A 20838-nucleotide genomic window follows, 5' to 3' on the forward strand; every position below is an offset into this window, starting at 1 on the left:
GTTTAAGATAACAAAGGGAATACAATTCAAGTTTTGGTAATCAGGCACCTTCCTGGAGAACAAGGGAATACAGTTCAAATATTGGCAATCAGGAGCCACCTAGAGAATAAGGGAATTCATTTCAGAATGCAATTCAAGTCAGCAACAAAGGAAGCTCACCTGGAGAGTACAAGTCAGCAGAGCGACAGAAACTGCGAGATCAAGTTTGAAGATATAGATAGGATTCTTGTAATTCATAGATCATAGTTTAGTCTAGCTTCTTTTATTTTGTCTTGGTGTAATAAGGAGTTCAGCAAGCAGTAGTAGCAGCAACAACGGTGAAATCACAGTTTCCTGGTAGTCTCAACTACCGAAACTTCCCGAACTACACTGACCTAATTCCTTTATAGCAAGGATATGTAGGCAAATTCAACACGGGCAAAAATCGCTCATATTCGCTCACATTATCTTTGCACAAAAACTCTTCGTGTTTCCGAGCAAAGAGGGGCAGTTGTGAGCACATGATTTTTTCTCTATAGGAATTACTCCCATAAAATACAAGAAAGACATTTTTTTCCATTTTTTGCAATTTTATAGGATTTTGTGGGAAATTGTGCTAATTGTTTGCATTTCTGTGCATGTTTATTTTTTTTTAAAATCATAAAAAATGCCAAAAATACCATGGGTTGCATTTAGGTTTTATTTTTACATTTTAAGGTTGATTGTTGAATTAGTTGTTTTGTTAAAATTGAAAATCACAAAATTTGGCTTACTTTTGCATTTTTAGCTTTTAATTTTAGGTTAGTAATTTTTTTAGGAATAATTAATTTGTATAATATCATAGTAGATAATTAGCTTAATCTTTCAAGTTAATTATTTTAGGAATTTAATTTGGGCTTTAATTAAGGGAAAAAAAAAGAAAGGAAAAAGAAAAACAAAAGAGAAAAGGAAATAAGAAGGGAGTTAATCGAAAAGGGCTGTTTTAATTGGGCCAAAAATGTTGAAGCCCAAACCCCTTTAAACTCCAAACCTGACCCAGCCCAATCTGTTTCCCCAGCCTAGTCCCCTGGCCGGCCTAAACGACGTCGTTATTTGCTCCTCATCTTGACCGTTGATCCTATGTGATCTAACGGTCCTGAACTAACCCCTCACCCCCTTAAAACTGTCTCAACCGACCCCCCAAACCTTGAAGACCCCTCCCCATTCTCTCATTTCTCTCAAACTTTGACCTAGCCACCCCTAGAACACCCCAACTCCCTGACCGGCGGACACCACCATAAATTCCCCAATTCCACCCAAATTCACACCCCATAATCCTCTCTTCCCCCTCATCTCATATCCCGTTTTAGTTTCTTTTAAAACGCCCTAGAATTCCCCAAATTTTAGATTTACATGGCCGGAAATGTCAAGCTTCTATTTCTTCAAATTTTTCGTTGATTTCAGCGTGTTTTGAGTTGAAACTAACATTAGTTAAATGGCTTTTGGCAAAAGCCATTGATCAATGTAAGTTTCGATTCATCTCGGAATCGTCAGAATTTGGCCAAGTTACCTTCGACTGGGCAGAATGTTCTTAGTTGGTAATCTTTTCTTCCTTTTCTTGATTTGCTCAGTGTTTGTCAAATTTAATACTGCTTATTAGATTAGTTTAGGTTAATTAAAAAGTGGGAAAACCATATAATGTTGGTTTATCTTCTTAAGTGTGGTGTGATTATTTCTTTTTAAAATTCGTTTCGGGCATGTCTTGGTTAGGGCATTATTCAGGGTAAATAGGGGAGTCTGGTAGGGCAATATAGGAATGAAATTGAGGAAATATTAAAACATAACCGATTGAGACATTCTAGAATTAGGATAAGGGATCAAGATGCAATAAATTAGAAATTAAGTCAGATTTTTGGGTTAAAAGTGATCCTTAATTCGCTTTTAGTTTAGTACACGTTTTCTTTTAATCGAGGCGTGCCATTTTAATTATGTCACCTATTGTGAGCACGTAATTTTTTCCCTATATGAGAATCACTCCCAAAAAATCCAAAATAAAATAATTTTCCTTGGTGTGCAATTTTGAGAATTTCGTGACAATTTTGGATAATTATTTGTATTTGTCTGTGCATGTTTATTTGTTAAATTAATAAAAAATACAAAAATATGTTGCATTTTGCATGTAGGATTTTATTATACAATTGTTAGTAATTAAGTTTGATTTACAAAAATTGAAAATTACAAAAAAATAGGCATCTTCTGCATTTTTAGCATTTAATGTCCAAATATACAATTTTATGCTTAATTATTACTTAATTATGCGTTAATTGTTATTGGGAGCTAATTTGCGCTTTTATAACTTAATTTAGTTCTTAATAATAATTTAAGTATTTTTATAATTTAGTTTTAGAAAAATAAAAGAAGAAAAGAGAGCAAAAATACAAAAAAAATCGGATTGGGCCACTTCTTCAATTGTAAGCCACAGGCACAAAAAATTATCCAATCTTCCCAAACGACCCGGTCTATTTCAAACCGGGTCGACCCAGTCTATAACCCCAAATACCAACACCCCTATTTCCCTATCTTTCATTTAACAAAACCCTAAAATATTCACTGTTGAAAAAAAACCACCCGCCCCCTCTCTTGCTCTCCTTCTTCAAGATTTCACAACCATGGTTGCCCTTCACCTTTGCCCAACGACCACCCCTCCAGCCCTTCCCCCTCACCCCGTCACACTCACACACACACACGTCAACATGCACACACACATACACAGTAAAAACGCACACACGTAGCAGCCTTTCATGGCTGCTGCTTCTTCTTCGTTCTTCATCCAAACGACCAAACGACCCTACTGTCATCGCGATGATGCTGCTCCGTCCAGCCAGTCGCACACAGTCCGTCGATCGTCGACCACCTTCGATGTTTTTTCGTCTCCAAGCAGCCATGAACAAGCTCAAGCTCAAGCTTTCATGGCTGCCTACGTCGACCATGTCTTCGTCCAAACGAGCATCATCGTCACTGCTGCTGCAACCACGCGACTGCTGCTGCTATTTCTGCTCCTTCACCTGCTGCTCGCGACCGCTGCTGCTTCTTCGCCATGGCCAGCTGCTTCTGCTTCACGTTTCTGCTTCTGCTGTTGCTTCATCTTCTTCGTTTCGTCAAAGTTCGAGGGTCTTTCGTTGAGTCGAGGTCTGGTACTTCGAGTTTTCTGTTCGAGTTTTGGTTGGGGGTCGTCAAAACAGTCCCTACATAGTCCGAGGTCGTTAGTGGTTAGTCGTTGTTCGTCGTTTCGATCCGGTTAGTAGATTTTGAGTTTTATTTTTTTCCGTATTTCGTTTTGATATTTCTCGAATCTAAAATCGGTAGATGTTTGATTTTTGTTTTGTTCATGTTCATTGTTTTGTTAATTTTTCAGTTGTTCATGTGAAATTGTTAGTTTAATATTTGTTAGATTCAAATTGAAATTTAATTAATTATTTCTTCAATTTGTTTCATGTATTTTATGTATTTTTCAGAAATTGTTAATATTGTTAGATTCAAGTTTAAGCTCATAATTGGTTCTTGTTCGATCTTGTTATTTGTCTAAAAAGAATTTAGTTGTAGTCGAGGAGTATGTTGGTTTAATCATGTGAATCCGTCATGTTTTGTTGTTTAAAAATAGATTTAATTCATGTTCATCTTTGTTTGAAGTTCGTTTTTAATTCAGTGATTTAATGTGAAGTTATGTTTTAATTTTTTGGAATCATGTATCTTTGTTATAATTTTGTTGGATTTAATTTTAAAAGATCAATTGATTATTTGAAGTTTAGTGATTTGAATAAGTTTATTTGTTTTGTTTAAGCTTAATACAAGTTTAATTCGAATTTGAATAAAACTTGCTTGTTATTGTTGTTGAATCTTTTCATTTATGTTCATACTTTGTTTGATTGTTCTTGAATCCGAAATTAGTATAAGTTTGATTTTTCTTGTTTATTGTTCATCATTTATGATTATTTCTTGAGTTTGTCTCATAATCTTGTTTAAGTTTAATATAGGAATTGTTGGTTGTAATGTTGTTAGAGTTGATTTTAAGTTCAAATGATTATTGAATTTAGAAATCTGAATATACTTGTTTGTTGTTATTGTTGATTGAATCTGAAAGTAGGTTTGTTTGTTGCTAAAAATATTGTTCAATCAAAATTTTAGTTGTTCTTTGTTGTTCAATTTGTGTTCATGTGATATTGTTGTTGAATTGGTTCAGAAATCGTGTTCATGTGATTTGTTGTTTGAATTTGTGTAGAAATTGGTCATATTGGCTATATTTTGGTTGAGTTTGATTAATTGATTGGTTATAGTTGATGGGGGTAGTTTGGTAAATTGCAGTACATTCAGGGGTAAAATGATAATTGCAATAAGGTCGGAGGGGTAGTTTAGGAATTGTACATTTTGTAATTCTTTATGCTAAGCATGGGGGACAAAAGGTAATGGGGTGTAGGTGATATAATTGTTTAATATAATGGGGGACAAGACATAATGTAGTGGAGGGAATATTGTAATTGTTTATAATAAGCATGGGGGACAAGAGGTAATGGGGTGAGGTTGATATATTTGTTTAATTTAGTGGGATTAAAATGGGGATGAGTGGGAAGATAATGGGTTTGGTAGGAGAAAATGATTGTTTTATTAATTAATTAAAGGGTTTGGGAATGTGATATGTATAGGAGGCTTGATTAGATTTTAGGGCAGAAGATAGAGAAAGAGAGAGAAAAAAAAACTGAATATTTTAGAGAGAAAGAAAAAATCCGAAAAATATTAAAACTTTCAAGAAAAAAAATACAAATAAAAAGAGCTGGAAATTAGAAGAGAGAGTAGTACACACCTGATAAATATTCTGATATACGGTTTAGAAATTAAGGGTTAAATATTAATTAGCCTTTCAAATCTGAAAATTCCCTTGGTTTCCGTCCGTTGTTTGTTGACGGTGTTTCTGGATTTTATTTTGATTTTCAAATCTGTCACTGGGATTTCTGTTGATTGGATTGCTGGTTATTATTGTTGTTGCTGTGTTACGTACTACGTGGCTGACTTTCTTCTTCTTATATTGGCAATATCAGGTACACAACTGTAATTTTGGCATTTTGTAAGCTGAAATGAAGAATGAAATGTTAAATTTCTAATTTAGTTTTAATTTTTTTAATTGTATTTAGGTCATTTCATGTGTTATTATTATTCTGTAAATCGCCGTTGTTTGCATAATTAGGCATATTGTAGCGATGTATTAAATAATGTTTTGCTTTAACCTGATTATTAGGTAGTATATATTTAAGCATGTTCATTACTGATTAAACTGTCAAATAATAAAAATAGAAGAAAATAATGTAAAATGGCTTTATTAAATCAGTTTGGCAAAATTAATTAAGTTCCTTATTCATAAGGGTTTTAGTATCGCCAACGTTAAGTTAATCGAAATCATGTAGCTAAATTCAGTTAAAACAGGAGTTAATTTTGCGAATCAAGTATTAGGACATAATTTGAATTAAAACAAGGATAATTAAGGTTAAATTATTTAATTTTAGAAATACGGTTTAGTAATCAAGATTATTTCTAATTTTTAGTATTTGTAAATAATTAATTTCAGTAGCTCAAGTCATCTAACAATATGATTTTTAGTCCGGTTATAGGATAATTAGTTTTGTTTAAAAGAAAAATAATTATTTGACAATTCCATGTTGTATTTATAATTATAATTTTGGTAATATTACTTTCCATTAATATTTGTTTTAAACTAGTATCTAATATGTTATTTTAAGTATGTAGAGATTGATTTTATATTTATAGAAAAACTTAGTAATAATAAAATGTAGTCATTAAAGGATATTCATAAAATAAGGAAGGATTTCGCTAAAAATAAATAGATGTAAACAATACAAAAATTTGCAGGATTCTCCAATCTCATTTATTTATTTATTTATTTTTTTTTAAAAAATATACTATTATCCCGAGATGGGCCGTTTAGTAAATCTCACGGTCCTACCTAAAAGTATAATAACGCGTAGTCTTTTGGCGCATATTTAATAAGGTTATTTTCTTAAATATGGGTGTGCATTTATGTAACCCAAATCCCGATCTTGACGGAGTCAAAATGCGTCAACAAATCACGTGTACACTGGTTGTGACGTGGTTCGAAATGCATTTTCACGACGTTGCAATTCTTGTATAAAATAATAATAAGAATAATGATAAAAGCGGTTAAAAGTTAAATTTTGCACATAGGTTCAACATGTATTAAATCAGATAATCAAGCCAAATATGACAGTTGAGCGACCGTGCTAGAACCACGGAACTCGGGAATGTCTAACACCTTCTCCCGGGTTAACAGAATTCCTTATCCGGATTTCTGGTACGCAGACTGTAATATGGAGTCATTCTTTTCCTCGATTCGGCATTAAAATTGGTGACTTGGGACACCTTCAATCTCCCAAGTGGCGACTTTGAAATAAATAAACAAATCCCGTTTTGATTGTCCTTTAATTGGAAAAAACTCCTACGCCCCTCGTGGGGGCGGAAGAAGGAGGTGTGACAGCTCTGGAGACTCTGCTGGGGAATTTTACCCAGAACCGCTGGTTCAGGGTTAGAAATTCGAGCTTAGATGAATTGTTATATTTGGCTTTATTTATTATCTGATCTTATTACATGTTTTGGCCTAAATGTGCAAAATGATGCTTTTTACTGCTTTGATATTATTTGAACTATACATATAAACTGTGCCGAAACCTTCTCTTCTTACCTCCGGGGATGTGCTTACTGGTTAAGACTCCCTATTCTGTTAGTGTCATACCCAGAATAAAAGAGGCTCGAAAAGTTTCTAAGCCGGCTGGCCTTTTGGTTCCCGGAAAGGAGCTCCTTCCTCAGCTCGAGTTGTCCGCTCGGGTACACTGTCTAGAACACCGACCCAGGTTTTGAACATAGAATAACGTGACTTCATGCCGGATCCCTAGTAGGAACGCTTATTTGTATCACGTTGCATTTGACTTAGGGGACTCAACACAGGGGTTGGGTCCGTCTAGGACTAGCAACCTGAAATAGAAAAAGACCATCCTGCTGCATCCTGTTTGATTTGCATATTTATTTGCTTCAGATCTGCATGCTGACCGGCTTCTGAAATCATCAATTTTTAAGAAAAATTATGAAAAAAAAGAGAAAAATAGCAGTGTAGGGAGATAACTACTTTTTAGAAAAATAAAGCCAAAAGTCCAAAAAAGTATCAAAACCCTGCCAAAATTTTGAAAAATAAAAATAAAAATGTTTTGTTTTTTTAGTTTAATTTATTTGAAAAAAAAAGAAAAAGAAAGGAGTCTTGTTTACAAGTTTAGTTTATGTCTGCGCCGGTTTGATTCTCACAGGACGTGAGATACGTAGGCAATCCTCTTCGGGTCCAACCTCCCATTTTGTAAAAAATCAAAAATATATGTCATAATTTTAATTTTCTGTCACAGAGTCGGGTGATGACGTTTTTATCAAAAGCCGAATGCTCCCAAAAGGAACGCCGGAAGGCTGACTTTGTATAAATGGCCACTTCTGTCATTTTTTTTACTCGCACAACCTTAAAATCTTTGTCCCTGAAGTGCTGAAAGGTCGTGTTCGGAAGATCTGTTTTCTTTAAGAAAATAATCAAATCATTTTGAGTCAAATAAATTTTCTTTTGTTTAATCATATTAATAAATGTGCAGAATGAGCACGATTCAGAATGAACCTTTTTCATTCATGAATAAAATTCCCCTCCAGTTGCGGCTATGATGGAGTGATTTAGGCAAAGAAGGGCATGACGAAATCAAGAAACATTTGAAAGGTCTCATGAGTTTGTTGGACATCAGGCCTCGAGGAGATATTATAAGAGCCCTTGTCCCTTACTGGGACCCTGCACACAATGTCCTCCATTTCTCGGACTTTGAACTCACCCCAACTTTAGAAGAAATAGCAGGGTACATCGGCAGTACTGAGGTTCCGTTGAGGCATAAATACCTGGTTGCTCCAAGAGTTGTAGCAGTGCATCGGTTTTTGGACTCGTTAAAGATAGTCAGAACAATCCATAACCCTGATTTGGCAAAAGGTTTTTGCACTCTGAGCTTCATATACCAAAGATATGGCCACATAGGAGGATTCGACAAGCCAAAAAACAAGTTGTGCAGCAAAAGTAACCGTCGAAAGTGGGACGAACATAGACGGGTTGCTTTCATGATAACCTTCTTAGGGCTTTTAATTTTCCCGAGGAAAGACGGGAATATTGACATAAAGATAGCTGGGGTCGTCAGTACTTTGCTCACTCAAAAAGATAGCACGCTGGCGCCGATGATTGTATCTGATATGTTCCGAGCTCTCACGGCCTGCAAAGCCGGAGGAAACTTTTTTGAAGGTTGTAACTTGTTGTTGCAAATGTGGATGACCGAACACCTATGTCACCGAGCCCAGTTCCTAAGCCATGGGTCTTCTGAAAACACATGCATAGAGGAGTTCTACACCAGAATTAATGAGGCCCGCCTACCTGAAGGAGTCTCGGCATGGACTTCATATTTCCGGACCCTCAACGCCAGTCAAATACAGTGGACACTGGGATGGTTACCGATCGACGAAGTCATATACATGCCAGCAGCTAGACCCCATTTTCTCTTGATGGGACTTAAGAGCATTCAACCTTATGCGCCGTATCGGGTTTTGAGGCAACTTGGGAGGTGTCAGATAGTGCCCAAAGATGAGGATTTAAGCACTCAGGTAATTGAGATCAGTTCCGATGGTCAGTTTCCTGAAGCGAGGGTCCGCCGGATTTGGAGCCAATGTCAGTACTTAGAGGCAAATACTTGTGTGTTGAATCAAGCAAGAGGGGAAGTTTCACCTGGATATCAGGCTTGGTACAAAGGGGAAATGTCGTCTGGAAGGCCGGCTAAAAGACCTCACCTTCAAGAGTTTGCCAAGGCTTCACAAGAACATTGGGATCGGTTGGCCAAAGAGCGGGAATATCTTGCCGAAATAGGCAAACTGAAACAACAGATTAAGGATCTAAAATTTAAGAACAAAGTGCAGGTTGCTGCCGACAAGGGAAAATAGAACAGATTAACCAGAGAAAGCGAGAACCTCAAAGCTCAGATCCGGAGGATGAAAATGGATGCCAATAACCAGCTGAGAAGCCGGGCTGATACGAGGTTGATAGCAGAGTTGAGGAGTCAGGTCAGCAAAAGTCGAGAAGACTTGGAGAGATCTGAGGCTTGTATAGCAAGAATGCGGATCAGGTGGGCAAGAGTTACAGCGGCGCGGAGAGAGCACCTATGGAAAGTGAAAAGGGACTACGAAATGAGTGTTACAACATTGAGAGAAATAAACTCCATTTTCCATAATCGGGTCCTTAAACAAGCCCGTGATGCTAGAACAGATAGGGAACGCTGCTATGAGACAATAGCCTGAATGGAAGAACAAATAGAGAGGTTCCAAGATCAGCTCATTGACAATACTCGAATATTGGGACTAAAGAATCAACAGATAGAACAACTGTGCATAGAAACGGATAATATCCGAGGTAGGATTGATGAGATTGGGCACTACATCTACATGAGATGCCTAGCATGTGAGCAAATACCTCGTGATATTTGCAAAGGGGTCCATCGGATCATGAGCAAATACTCGAATATTGCCTCCATCATGGGCTACGTCCATCAGATCATGAATGAGTTGAAGAACTTGCAAAGGGGTCTTACACCAAAGCCCGCGGAAAGGCCGAACGATGCCTCGCGGGCACCTAAATTGAAATCTTTAATGTATCCCTAGTTCAAGTCTGCACTTGTTTGTTTTTTAGAGTTTGTTGTCTACCCCTATGTTCTCTTCAAACATTGTTAATAATGTGGAGTCTATATTTCGTTTGTTTTCTTTCAAATAACAGTTTGTAATCGCATATTTGGGTAACAAAATGTAAAATTGGGTCTTTATTTTATGGATACATGAACTACGCTTGGTCTGATTCGTGCGGGGTCACGATACGTAGGCAATCTCTATAGGATTCGACCGTAATTATGAAAAAATAAAAAAAATAAAAAAAAATAAATATATCTGTCAGAACAAAATAAGCCGGGATGATGCATGCGGTCAGAGCAAAAGCATGTTAGAAATGATTAACTGCCTAAGAGCATTGCATCTCCCAACGTGCAATTACAATATCTGTTAAGACTCTACCACTGACAAGTTTGTTGTTGTACCAATCATATCAGTTAGTTTGTTAGAGCGTACTGGCACCATACCATTATCAAACAAGATCGAAAGGTCCTATACCAGAAAGCATGACTGGGTCAGACAACAGCGTTGAGTCGGAAAAGAATGCCAATCAGATGCTGAAGGAAGCCCTGGAAAAAATGGAAAAATGAGGCTGGAAATGAATGAAATGCAGATAGCCTTAGCTAGAGCCCAGAAGGGGCAGGAACTACCCGTTACTCCTACCCTCCAACCAGTACACACGCCGGAATACCTCTCTCCCGGGCCTTCAACAAGTTTCCCAAGCCATCACTATTATCAGGGAAGAGAGGTTTATGATTCCCAAGCTCCACCACCCACTCAAAACCCTCATCCACCAAATGTTCCCGTCTTTGTGGCACCTCCCCCAGCCCCATTGCACAGATCATCCAGTGAGCTATTGTTTCAGGCTCACGACACACAATATTACCCCCCTGAACTCACATTCAAAGAACCCGAGCCACATACCTATAATCCCTACTTTGAGGTCCCGACGGAGATTGAAAAGCCGGCTAAGAGACCAGAGCAGGACGAGGTGATGCGGAAATTTAAAAGCCTGAAGCAGTCCTTCAGGAACATACACGGGTTAGGCAACCAGGTCAGCGTGGCTTACAAGGATCTATGCCTTTTCCCTGACTTTCAATTACCAGCAGGGTTCAAGATGCCCAAGTTCGATTTATACGAAGGGCATGGCGGTCCTATGGCACATCTACGGGGTTTTGTAGCAAAATGAGGGGAGCAGGGGGCAAAGATGAGCTATTTATAGCTTACTTTGGCCAGAGTTTGAGTGGGTCAGCATTAGAGTGGTATACAAGACAAGATCCGAGCAGGTGGTACACCTGGGATGCCTTGGCACAGGCTTTCGCAGGACATTTCCAATACAACCTTGAGATAGTCCTAGACCGTCTCACATTGCTAAAGCTTGAGAAGAAACCCGGAGAGAGCTTCCGGGAATTTGGGTTCCGATGGAGAGAACAGGCAGCCAGAGTTGATCCCCCAATGAGAGAGGGAGAAATGGTGGATTACTTTCTATAAACTCTCGAGCCAACTTACTTTGGTCACTTGGTGACGTCAGTTGGCAAATAATTCAATGAAGTGGTGAAAATGGGAGGTATGATAGAAGAGGGACTTAAGTCCAATAAGATCCTGAGTTACTCGGCAATTAAGGCAACAACTCAGGCCATTCAGAGCGGCACGGGAGGTGCGCTCGGAAAGAAAAGGAGAGAGGAGGTCACGGCAATAGAGGCCGACAATTGGTCCAGATCTAGAGGTCCTTCCCCTCATTACCAACCTAGACCCCATCGTCTAAACTACCCACACATTCCATGTTACCCTCCACAACCCTACTACCCACCACAAGAACAACATTTCACCGTCCATCAAGCCCAGACATACACCCAACCTCTGGTTCGCCCATAATGGCGCGCGCCGGCTCACCACAATACATACCCACCTCCACATAACACCTACCCACCACTACAAAACACCTATCCACCGCCAAGAGCCTACAGAAACCCTCCAGGGATGGGTTTCAGGGGAAATCCGGCCTCCAGAAATGAAAGATTGCAGAGGCAAAGAACTTTTACTGAGTTGGGGGAAACCTATATTGCCTTGTTCCACAAATTGAGGCAGTTGAGTTTATTAAATCCTGTTGAGCCTAGATTGCGAAATCCCTTACCCCAAAATATGGATCACTCGGTAAGATGTGAATATTATTCAGGAGCTCCCGGACATGATACCGAGAAATGTTGGAGGCTGAAACATACGATACAAGATCTTATTGATACCAACAAGATCGAGGTACAGGCCCCGGAGGCACCCAACATTAACCAGAACCCATTGCTAAAGCACCCCGAAGCCCACATGATCGAGCTTGTGCACGAAGGAGGGGAGCCGAAGAAACCCTCAAAGACAGTGATGATGATCCGTGCCACTCCGAAAGAAAAATCGATCGATGAGGAAGCAGGGGTACAGTTGAAGGGGGAAGATGTCAAGCCAGTGGTGATATTGGGGAAGAATCCATCTGCCGCTACAAGAAAACCAGAACCAGCCAAGTTGGTAATAACGGGAGCATCATCTGCACCCGTGGTTGTTGTAAAGGGGGTCTGCAGGGAACCGGTCATCATAAAGCCAGTAGTCCAAACACCAGTGATTGATAGCAAGGCCGTGCCTTGGAAGTACGAGAAGGCAATGGTGATGTACAAGGGACAACAAGTGGAGGAGAATAGTTGTGAGGCGCAAGGACTGACTCGATCAGGACCGTGTTTTGCTCCGGCGGAGTTGAGAAGACCCAATCCAGCTGCAACAAAGAAACCTGTGTCAGAAGAAGAAGCTGAGGAATTCTTAAAGAAGATGAAAGTGCAGGATTACTCCGTGGTCGAACAGTTGAAGAAAACACTGGCCCAGCTCTCGCTGCTATCATTACTAATCCATTTGGATGAACATCGTCGGGCCCTGATGAAAATACTAAATGAAGCTCATGTGCCCAACGAGATTTCTGTAAATCACCTGGAAACGATTGCCAACAAAATTTTCGAGGTGAACAGGGTAACATTTTCAGATGATTATCTGCCAGTGGAGGGCACGGAGCATAATAAAGCTCTCTACCTAACTGTCAAATGTGAAGATTCGGCAGTTACTCGGGCATTGGTGGATAACGGCTCAAGTGCCAATATTTTTCCATTATCCACCCTGAACCAGTTGAAGATCGACCACGGAAGAATCCACAAGAATAGCATTTGCGTCCGAGGATTTGACGGAAATGGAACAGCCACCGTGGGGGATATTGTACTTGAGTTGACCATCGGTCCAGTCCAGTTTACCATGGAATTCCAGGTATTAGATGCTACGGTATCTTATAACTTTCTGTTGGGACGACCGTGGATCCATGCAGCCAAAGCAGTGCCATCCACCTTGCATCAGATGGTCAAGTTCGAGTGGGATAGACAAGAGGTCGTGTTGCACGGAGAGGACACTGCGTGCACCGTAGGAGGCGCCATTGTACCCTTCATAGAGACCAATGATGACAAAGGTCCCTGGGTCTACCAGATTTTTGATGCAGTGTCGGCAAACAAGATCCCCGAGGGTGAAATCATTCAGCATCCTAGGATAGCTTCCGCAACGGTTATGATGGTTTCAGAAATGCTGGGTAATGGGTTTATGCCAGGAAAAGGCTTGGGAGCTGAGCTTCAGGGAATTGTTCAACCTGTTTCCTTGCCCAAGAATTTGGAGACCTTTGGGTTGGGGGTCAAACCGACTGCGGCAGATGTAAAGCGAGCGCGTAAAATGAAGAAGAAAGTTTGGTTTCTTCCCAAACCTATGCCACGTCTCTCAAGATCTTTTGTTAGAGCAAGCGCCAAGGGGTCACCGGTCCCGAAAATTCTCGGGCCATTGATTGGGATTGACGGGGATCTGAATCAGAGCTTCGAAAGATTGTTCACTGATGTCAATATGGTAGAAGTCGGAGAGGGTTCCAGCGGAACAGACATACAGTTTATGGGGCCAGAGGCCAAAACCAACAATTGGACGGTTACTCCTCTTCCTACTCGGGGAGAGTCCTGGTAGTAGGCTTTGATTTTTGCTTTCTTGTTTTTCGGATTATTCAGAGTGTAATCCAAATCTCATTTTGTCTTGTAAAAGTGTGAACCCTGTTATCCCGCATTTTTAATAAAATTCTTTTTCTTGTCTCATTTTAATTTTGTTTTATTCTTTTCTCTTTTTGAACAGTTCTCTTTTTACTAGTTCTAATGACATGACATGCACGACGGATCTTCGACCTAGTCTAATAAATCAATCTGACTCTGATTTAATGATACAAGAGATCGATTGTGACGATGAGTCTGAATATGATGAGGATAAAGCCTTCGAAGAAATAAACCGAGAACTATGCCAATTTGAAGAGAAACCCAAGCCTAATCTGAATGACACCGAGGCTGTAAATCTAGGGGATGCGGATAATGTCCGAGAAACCAAAATCAGCATCCACATTGAGCCTGGCATCAGGGAAGAATTAATCAAAGCACTCATTGAGTTTAAAGATGTTTTTGCATGGTCGTATGATGACATGCCGGGTTTAAGCACCAAGCTAGTGGTTCACAAATTGCCCACTGACCCGACATGCCTTCCCTTTAAGCAGAAACTGAGGAAGTTCAAGACAGATATGAGTGTAAAGATTAAAGAAGAAGTAACCAAGCAACTGCAAGCAAAGGTTATTCGGGTCACTCGATATCCTGATTGGTTGGCTAATGTGGTGCCAGTACCAAAGAAAGATGGGAAGATCAGGGTATGCGTCGACTACCGCAATCTGAACAGGGCAAGTCCAAAAGATAATTTTCCATTGCCCAATATCCATATCTTGATCGACAATTGCGCTGGACGAGAAATCGGCTCCTTTGTGGATTGCTACACCGGGTATAATCAGATTCTGATGGATGAAGAAGATGCAGAGAAAACAGCTTTCATTACGCCATGGGGGACTTATTGCTATCGGGTAATGCCATTCGGTTTGAAGAACACTGGGGCAACATACATGAGAGCAATGACTACTGTGTTTCATGATATGATACACAAAGAGATCGAAGTGTACGTAGATGATGTGATCATCAAATTCAAGCATCAGGAAGACCACGTAGCAGACCTTAGGAAGTTTTTCAAAAGACTTCGAAGGTACGACATTAAGCTCAACCCAGCCAAATGTGCATTTGGTGTTCCATCTGGAAAGCTGTTAGGATTTATCGTCAGTCGGCGAGGCATCGAGTTGGATCCGTCAAAGATCAAATCCATCCAGGAATTGCCGCCACCGAGGAACAAAACAGAAGTAATGAATCTGTTGGGAAGGTTGAACTATATCAGCAGATTCATCGCTAAGCTCACAACGACTTGTGAACCCATCTTTCGATTGCTGAGGAAAGATGCCGTGATAGAATGGACGACAGAATGTCAGGAGGCGTTTGACTAGATCAAAGGATATTTATCCAATCCACCTGTGTTGGTTCCACCTGAGTCGGGGAGGCCATTAATCCTTTATCTAACGGTCCTGATCATTCGTTTGGTTGCGTATTGGGTCAACACGACATCACAAGAAGAAAAGAGCAAGCCATCTATTATCTCAGCAAGAAGTTTACAGTCTATGAGAATAAGTACACTCAACTTGAGAAGACATGTTGTGCTCTAACTTGGGTAGCACAGAAGTTTAAGCATTATCTGTCGTCACATACTACTTACCTTATTTCACGCCTGGATCCATTAAAGTATATTTTCCAGAAGCCTATGCCCACAGGAAGATTGGCAAAATGGCAGATATTACTCACAGAGTTTGACATTGTCTATGTGACGAGGACGGCCATGAAAGCCCAAGCATTGGCCGATCACTTGGATGAGAATCCTATTGTTGAAGAATACGAGCCTTTGAGGACGTATTTTCCAGATGAAGAAGTGATACATATAGATGAGTTAGAACTGAATGAGGAATCAGGGTGGAAGCTTTTCTTTGACGGGGCTGTGAATGCAAAAGGAGTTGGAGTAGGAGCAGTACTTATTTCAGAAACAGGACATCACTATCTTGTTACAGCTCAGCTACGTTTCTATTGTACCAACAACATGGCTGAATATGAGGCATGCATTTTGGGCCTACGATTGGCTGCAGACATGGATGTTCAGGACGTCTTGGTCTTGGGAGACTCGAACCTCCTAGTACATCAGATCCAGGGTGAATGGGAAACACGGGATTTGAAGCTTATACCATATCGACAATGTTTGCACGATCTGAGCAAGCGATTTCGATCAGTGGAGTTCAGACACATCCCGAGAGTTCACAATGAGGTTGCCGATGCTTTGGCCACTTTAGCATCGATGTTGCACCATCCATACAAAATCCATGTTGACCCGTTGTATATTCAGGTTCGTGATCAGCATGCCTACTGCAACATAATAGAAGAAGAAATGGATGGCGAGCCATGGTTTTATGATATCAAAGAATACCTCAGGATGGGGATATACCCGGAGCAGGCAACCGGAGATCAAAAGAGAGCCATTCGACGACTGGCAAATGGATTTTTCCTCAGTGGAGGAATGTTGTACAAAAGAACCCCAGATCTGGGATTGCTGAGATGTATTGATGCAGGTCAAGCCACGATAGTGATGACAGAGGTACATGCTGGAGTCTGTGGGCCCCATATGAGCGGATATGTGTTGGCAAAGAAGATTCTGCGAGCGGGATATTATTGGCTCACTATGGAGCATGATTGTATCAGTTTCATACGAAAATGCCATCAGTGTCAGATACACGGAGATCTGATTCATTCTCCACCAACGGAATTGCACACAATGTCAGCACCATGGCCGTTTGTGGCATGGGGCATGGATGTCATTGGGCCTATCGAGCCGGCAGCTTCGAACGGTCACAGGTTCATTCTGGTAGCCATCGATTATTTCACTAAGTGGGTGGAAGCCAAAACTTTCAAGTCTGTAACCAAGAAGGCAGTGGTGGATTTTGTTCATTCCCATATCATTTGTAGATTTGGGATCCCAAAAATAACAATCACGGACAATAGTGCTAATCTTAATAGCAACTTGATGAGAGAAGTATGTGAACAGTTTAAGATTACACACCGTAATTCCACCCCGTATCGGCCCAAGGCGAATGGAGCGGTTGAGGCAGCCAACAAAAATATAAAGAAGATATTGAGGAAAATGGTTGAAGGATCGAGACAATGGCATGAAAAGCTACCATTTGCATTGTTAGGATACCGCACTACTGTTCGTACTTCAATAGGTGCGACTCCTTATTTGTTGGTATACGGAACTGAAGCAGTAATACCAGCAGAAGTTGAAATTCCTTCCCTTCGAATTATCGCTGAGGCCGGGATTGACAATGATGAATGGGTCAAAGCCCGACTAGAGCAGCTGAGTTTAATGGATGAAAAAAGATTGGCAGCAGTATGTCATGGCCAGTTATATCAGAAGAGAATGGCAAGAGCATATAATAAGAAGGTGCGCCCCAGGAAATTTGAAGTAGGGCAACAAGTATTGAAACGGATCCTCCCACATCAGATTGAAGCAAAAGGCAAATTCACCCCGAATTGGCAAGGGCCGTATATTGTGACCAAAGTATTATCCAACGGCTCTTTACGTCTAACAGATGTCGAAGGAAGATGCGTCAACATGGCTATCAATTCTGATGCAGTCAAAAGATATTATGTGTAATTTCTTTTGTTGTTTATCTGCTTGTCTGTACTTAGTACTTATCGGATAATGAAATGACAGAGGCAATTCTTTCTTCTATCCAAACACTTTTAACCTTTGCTTTAGCCCTTTGTGCCTTACTTATTCTTTCATACCCCTCTCTTGGAATCGTTAATGAAAACGAAAAATGAAAATGAAAAAGAGAAAAGAAGGAAAATAATAACAAAAACAAAAAGGGAAGGTCGCAAGAAAAACAAAGGAATCGAGTGAACTACGTTCGACCTGATTCCTCAAAGAGGATACATAGGCGCCTCACAGCTCGGTCATAAGGTAACAAAAAAAAGAAAGGAAAAAAAATCAAAATAAAAAAAAATCCCCAAGCAAGAAAACTGGGGCAGAAATTATGTTTCTAAATTTTGAAAGAAAAAAAAAGAGTTTGATTCCAAGAGTTGTAATACTTTACCCATCAAAGTTATTTTGAATTTTATATCCTTTTCTTCTAAAACCTATATTGATGTCCAAAAAAGACCTCCCGATCAGTATCCGAGAGGTGTTAAGACAGGAAAATGAAAACCAAGAATAAAACGCCGGTCCCCGACTGAATGAGGATCATGAGTTGAAAGAATTGATAGCCATAAGAATTCCCAGCAGAGAAAATCTTATCGGCAACACTCCAATCCCCAGCTGAGAAAATAAGATGAGAGAGTCTTATCGGCAAAAACCTTCATAGGCGTCATAAGGCGACGTAAGCTGAGAAATACAAAATGAGAGAGTCTTATCGGTGAAAACCTTCACAGGCACCATAAGGCGACGGGAGTTGTGAGAAATGAGAGAGCCTTGTTAGTGAAAACCTTGCGAAGGGCACTATGAGGCGACAAGATAGATTGGTGGAAAGGATCCGCATTTTGCGAAGAATTGGGCACCTGTTTATCCCCAGCAAGTAAAGACATCAGAAAGATTGATCGACACAAATAGACTGGGTTGATTAATCCGGAATGCACAACATGATCGTTGGAATCGGTTATATCACCCAGATAAGTTCATTTCTTTTCTTTTCTCCATCATTTGTTCAGAAAGATTTTCTCTTTTCTATCTTTTCATTTCTTTGTTTAAAAGAATTTTTCTAGAAATTTATGTTTTAAGGAAGGTCTTTCAGAGCTTACTACCAGTTGCCAAAATGGTACACCATAAAATGTGAAAAGGGCAGGCCAGAGACAAGGCAATAAGACAAAAGACGTTGGTTGCCAGGCCGAATAATATTGTCCTAAAATGGCAAGGAAAGTACGGGGAAGAACCGAAAAAAAAACATGTTGAGGAAATTGTGGGCCAAGTTCCAAGACGATCCCCAGTAGGACTCCGACCGAATATCGACCAAGTTCCGAGGTGGTCGGACAATACAGAATGGGGAAGGGATAAATGGAAAAACCATCCCCAGCAGAATGTTATCCCCAACAAATAACATCATTCCCAACAAGTTTTGGGAACGCCGAACAGGAATAAGGGAAAGGAAACAATCATCCACATCAGGAGTGACATGACCACTCGCCATATTTCAAAAAAAAACTAACTCCATTTTCTTTGATTTGAACAGGAAAATAAAGTGTTGATGATGGCCTAAAGATACGCCATAAGAAAGATCGCCAGAATTGGGGCAGAAAATTTTCTGCCACAAGTGAAAATTTTCTCGGAGAATCGAGGAAACAAATTCAAATTATTCTTTACCAATTAGGCGCCCACCAGTATAATGCGGGCATACCTTTCAGTTTTTCATTTTATGTCCTAGGCGCCCACCAGTATAATGCGGGAATACATTTCTGTCTTTTCATTTCTGTTCTAGGTCGCCCACCAGTATAATACGGGAATATATTTCTGTCTTTTCATTTCTATTCTAGGTCGCCCACCAGTATAATGCGGGTATACATTTATGTTTTTATTTCATGATTCTAGGTCGCCCACCAGTATAATGCGGGTATGCATTTATGTTTTCATTTCATGTTCTAGGTCGCCCACCAGTATAATGCGGGTTTGCATTTCTGTTTTCATTTCATGTCCTAGGTCGCCCACCAGTATAATGCGGGTATACATTTATGTTTTCGTTTCATGTCCTAGGTCGCCCACCAGTATAATGCGGGTATGCATTTATGTTTTCATTTCATGTTCTAGGTCGCCCACCAGTATAATGCGGGTATGCATTTCTATTTTCATTTCATGTCCTAGGTCGCCCACCAGTATAATGCGGGTATACATTTCTGTTTTCATTTCATGTTCTCGGTCGCCCACCAGTATAATGCGGGCATACCTTTCAGTTTTTCATTTCATGTCCTAGGCGCCCACCAGTATAATGCGGGAATACATTTCTGTCTTTTCATTTCATGTCCTCGGTCGCCCACCAGTATAATGCGGGCATACCTTTCAGTTTTTCATTTCATGTCCTAGGCGCCCACCAGTATAATGCGGGAATACATTTCTGTCTTTTCATTTCATGTCCTCGGTCGCCCACCAGTATAATGCGGGCATACCTTTCAGTTTTTCATTTCATGTCCTAGGCGCCCACCAGTATAATGCGGGAATACATTTCTGTCTTTTCATTTCTGTTCTAGGTCGCCCACCAGTATAATGCGGGAATACATTTCTGTTTTTCATTTCGTGTGCTAGGTCGCCCACCAGTATAATGCGGACATACATTTCAGTTTTTCATTTCTAGGTCGCCCACCAGTATAATGCGGGTATACATTTTCATTTCATGTCCTAGGTCGCCCACCAGTATAACGAGGGAATACATTTCATATTGTTGCATCCAGGCGCCCACCTGTATAACGAGAGGAATACTTTTCAGTCTTATACTGCAGATTTTGAAGTCAGTAACCCCACCGGAAGGCAGAAGGTTACAACAAGAATCCCCAGCAGGAAACAATAAAAATCCCAGCACCGGAAGGTAGAAGGTGGCAACAAGAGGTCCCAGCACAAGTTCAAGCGCATGAGTCAAAAGGAAGAAAAGACGCGTCTTGAAAGAAGCGGCCTGTGAACATTAAATTATGCCCAGCATAACAGATTTGATGAAGAGAGTCGTATCCCCAGAAGAACCGCCAAAAAGCTTAATGAAGGAAGCCATATCCCCAGCGGACCGAGCAAAATAATGAAAGCTGGTATTCAGAAAAGCAAAAGGCCAGTGTCATCCCCAAAGTCTCGGAAGAAAAGCACCGGAAGAAATGCAAGCAGACAAGAAAGCAAGGCAACAGGAGCAAGTTGCAGATAAATGAGATCTTATGATCCGTAGTCTAGCCTAGCTTATTGTTTTCTTTTAAGCATGGTGTAATAAGGAGGTCAGCAAACAAGTAAAAGTAGCATACTACAACAGTAACATTGTAGTCCCATGGTAGTCCCAGCTACCAAAACTTCCCGAACTACATTGACCTGATTCCTGTTTAGCCCAGGATATGTAGGAAA

Source organism: Nicotiana tabacum, chromosome 11 (assembly GCF_000715075.1).
Source record: "Nicotiana tabacum cultivar K326 chromosome 11, ASM71507v2, whole genome shotgun sequence".
NCBI lineage: Eukaryota > Viridiplantae > Streptophyta > Magnoliopsida > Solanales > Solanaceae > Nicotiana > Nicotiana tabacum.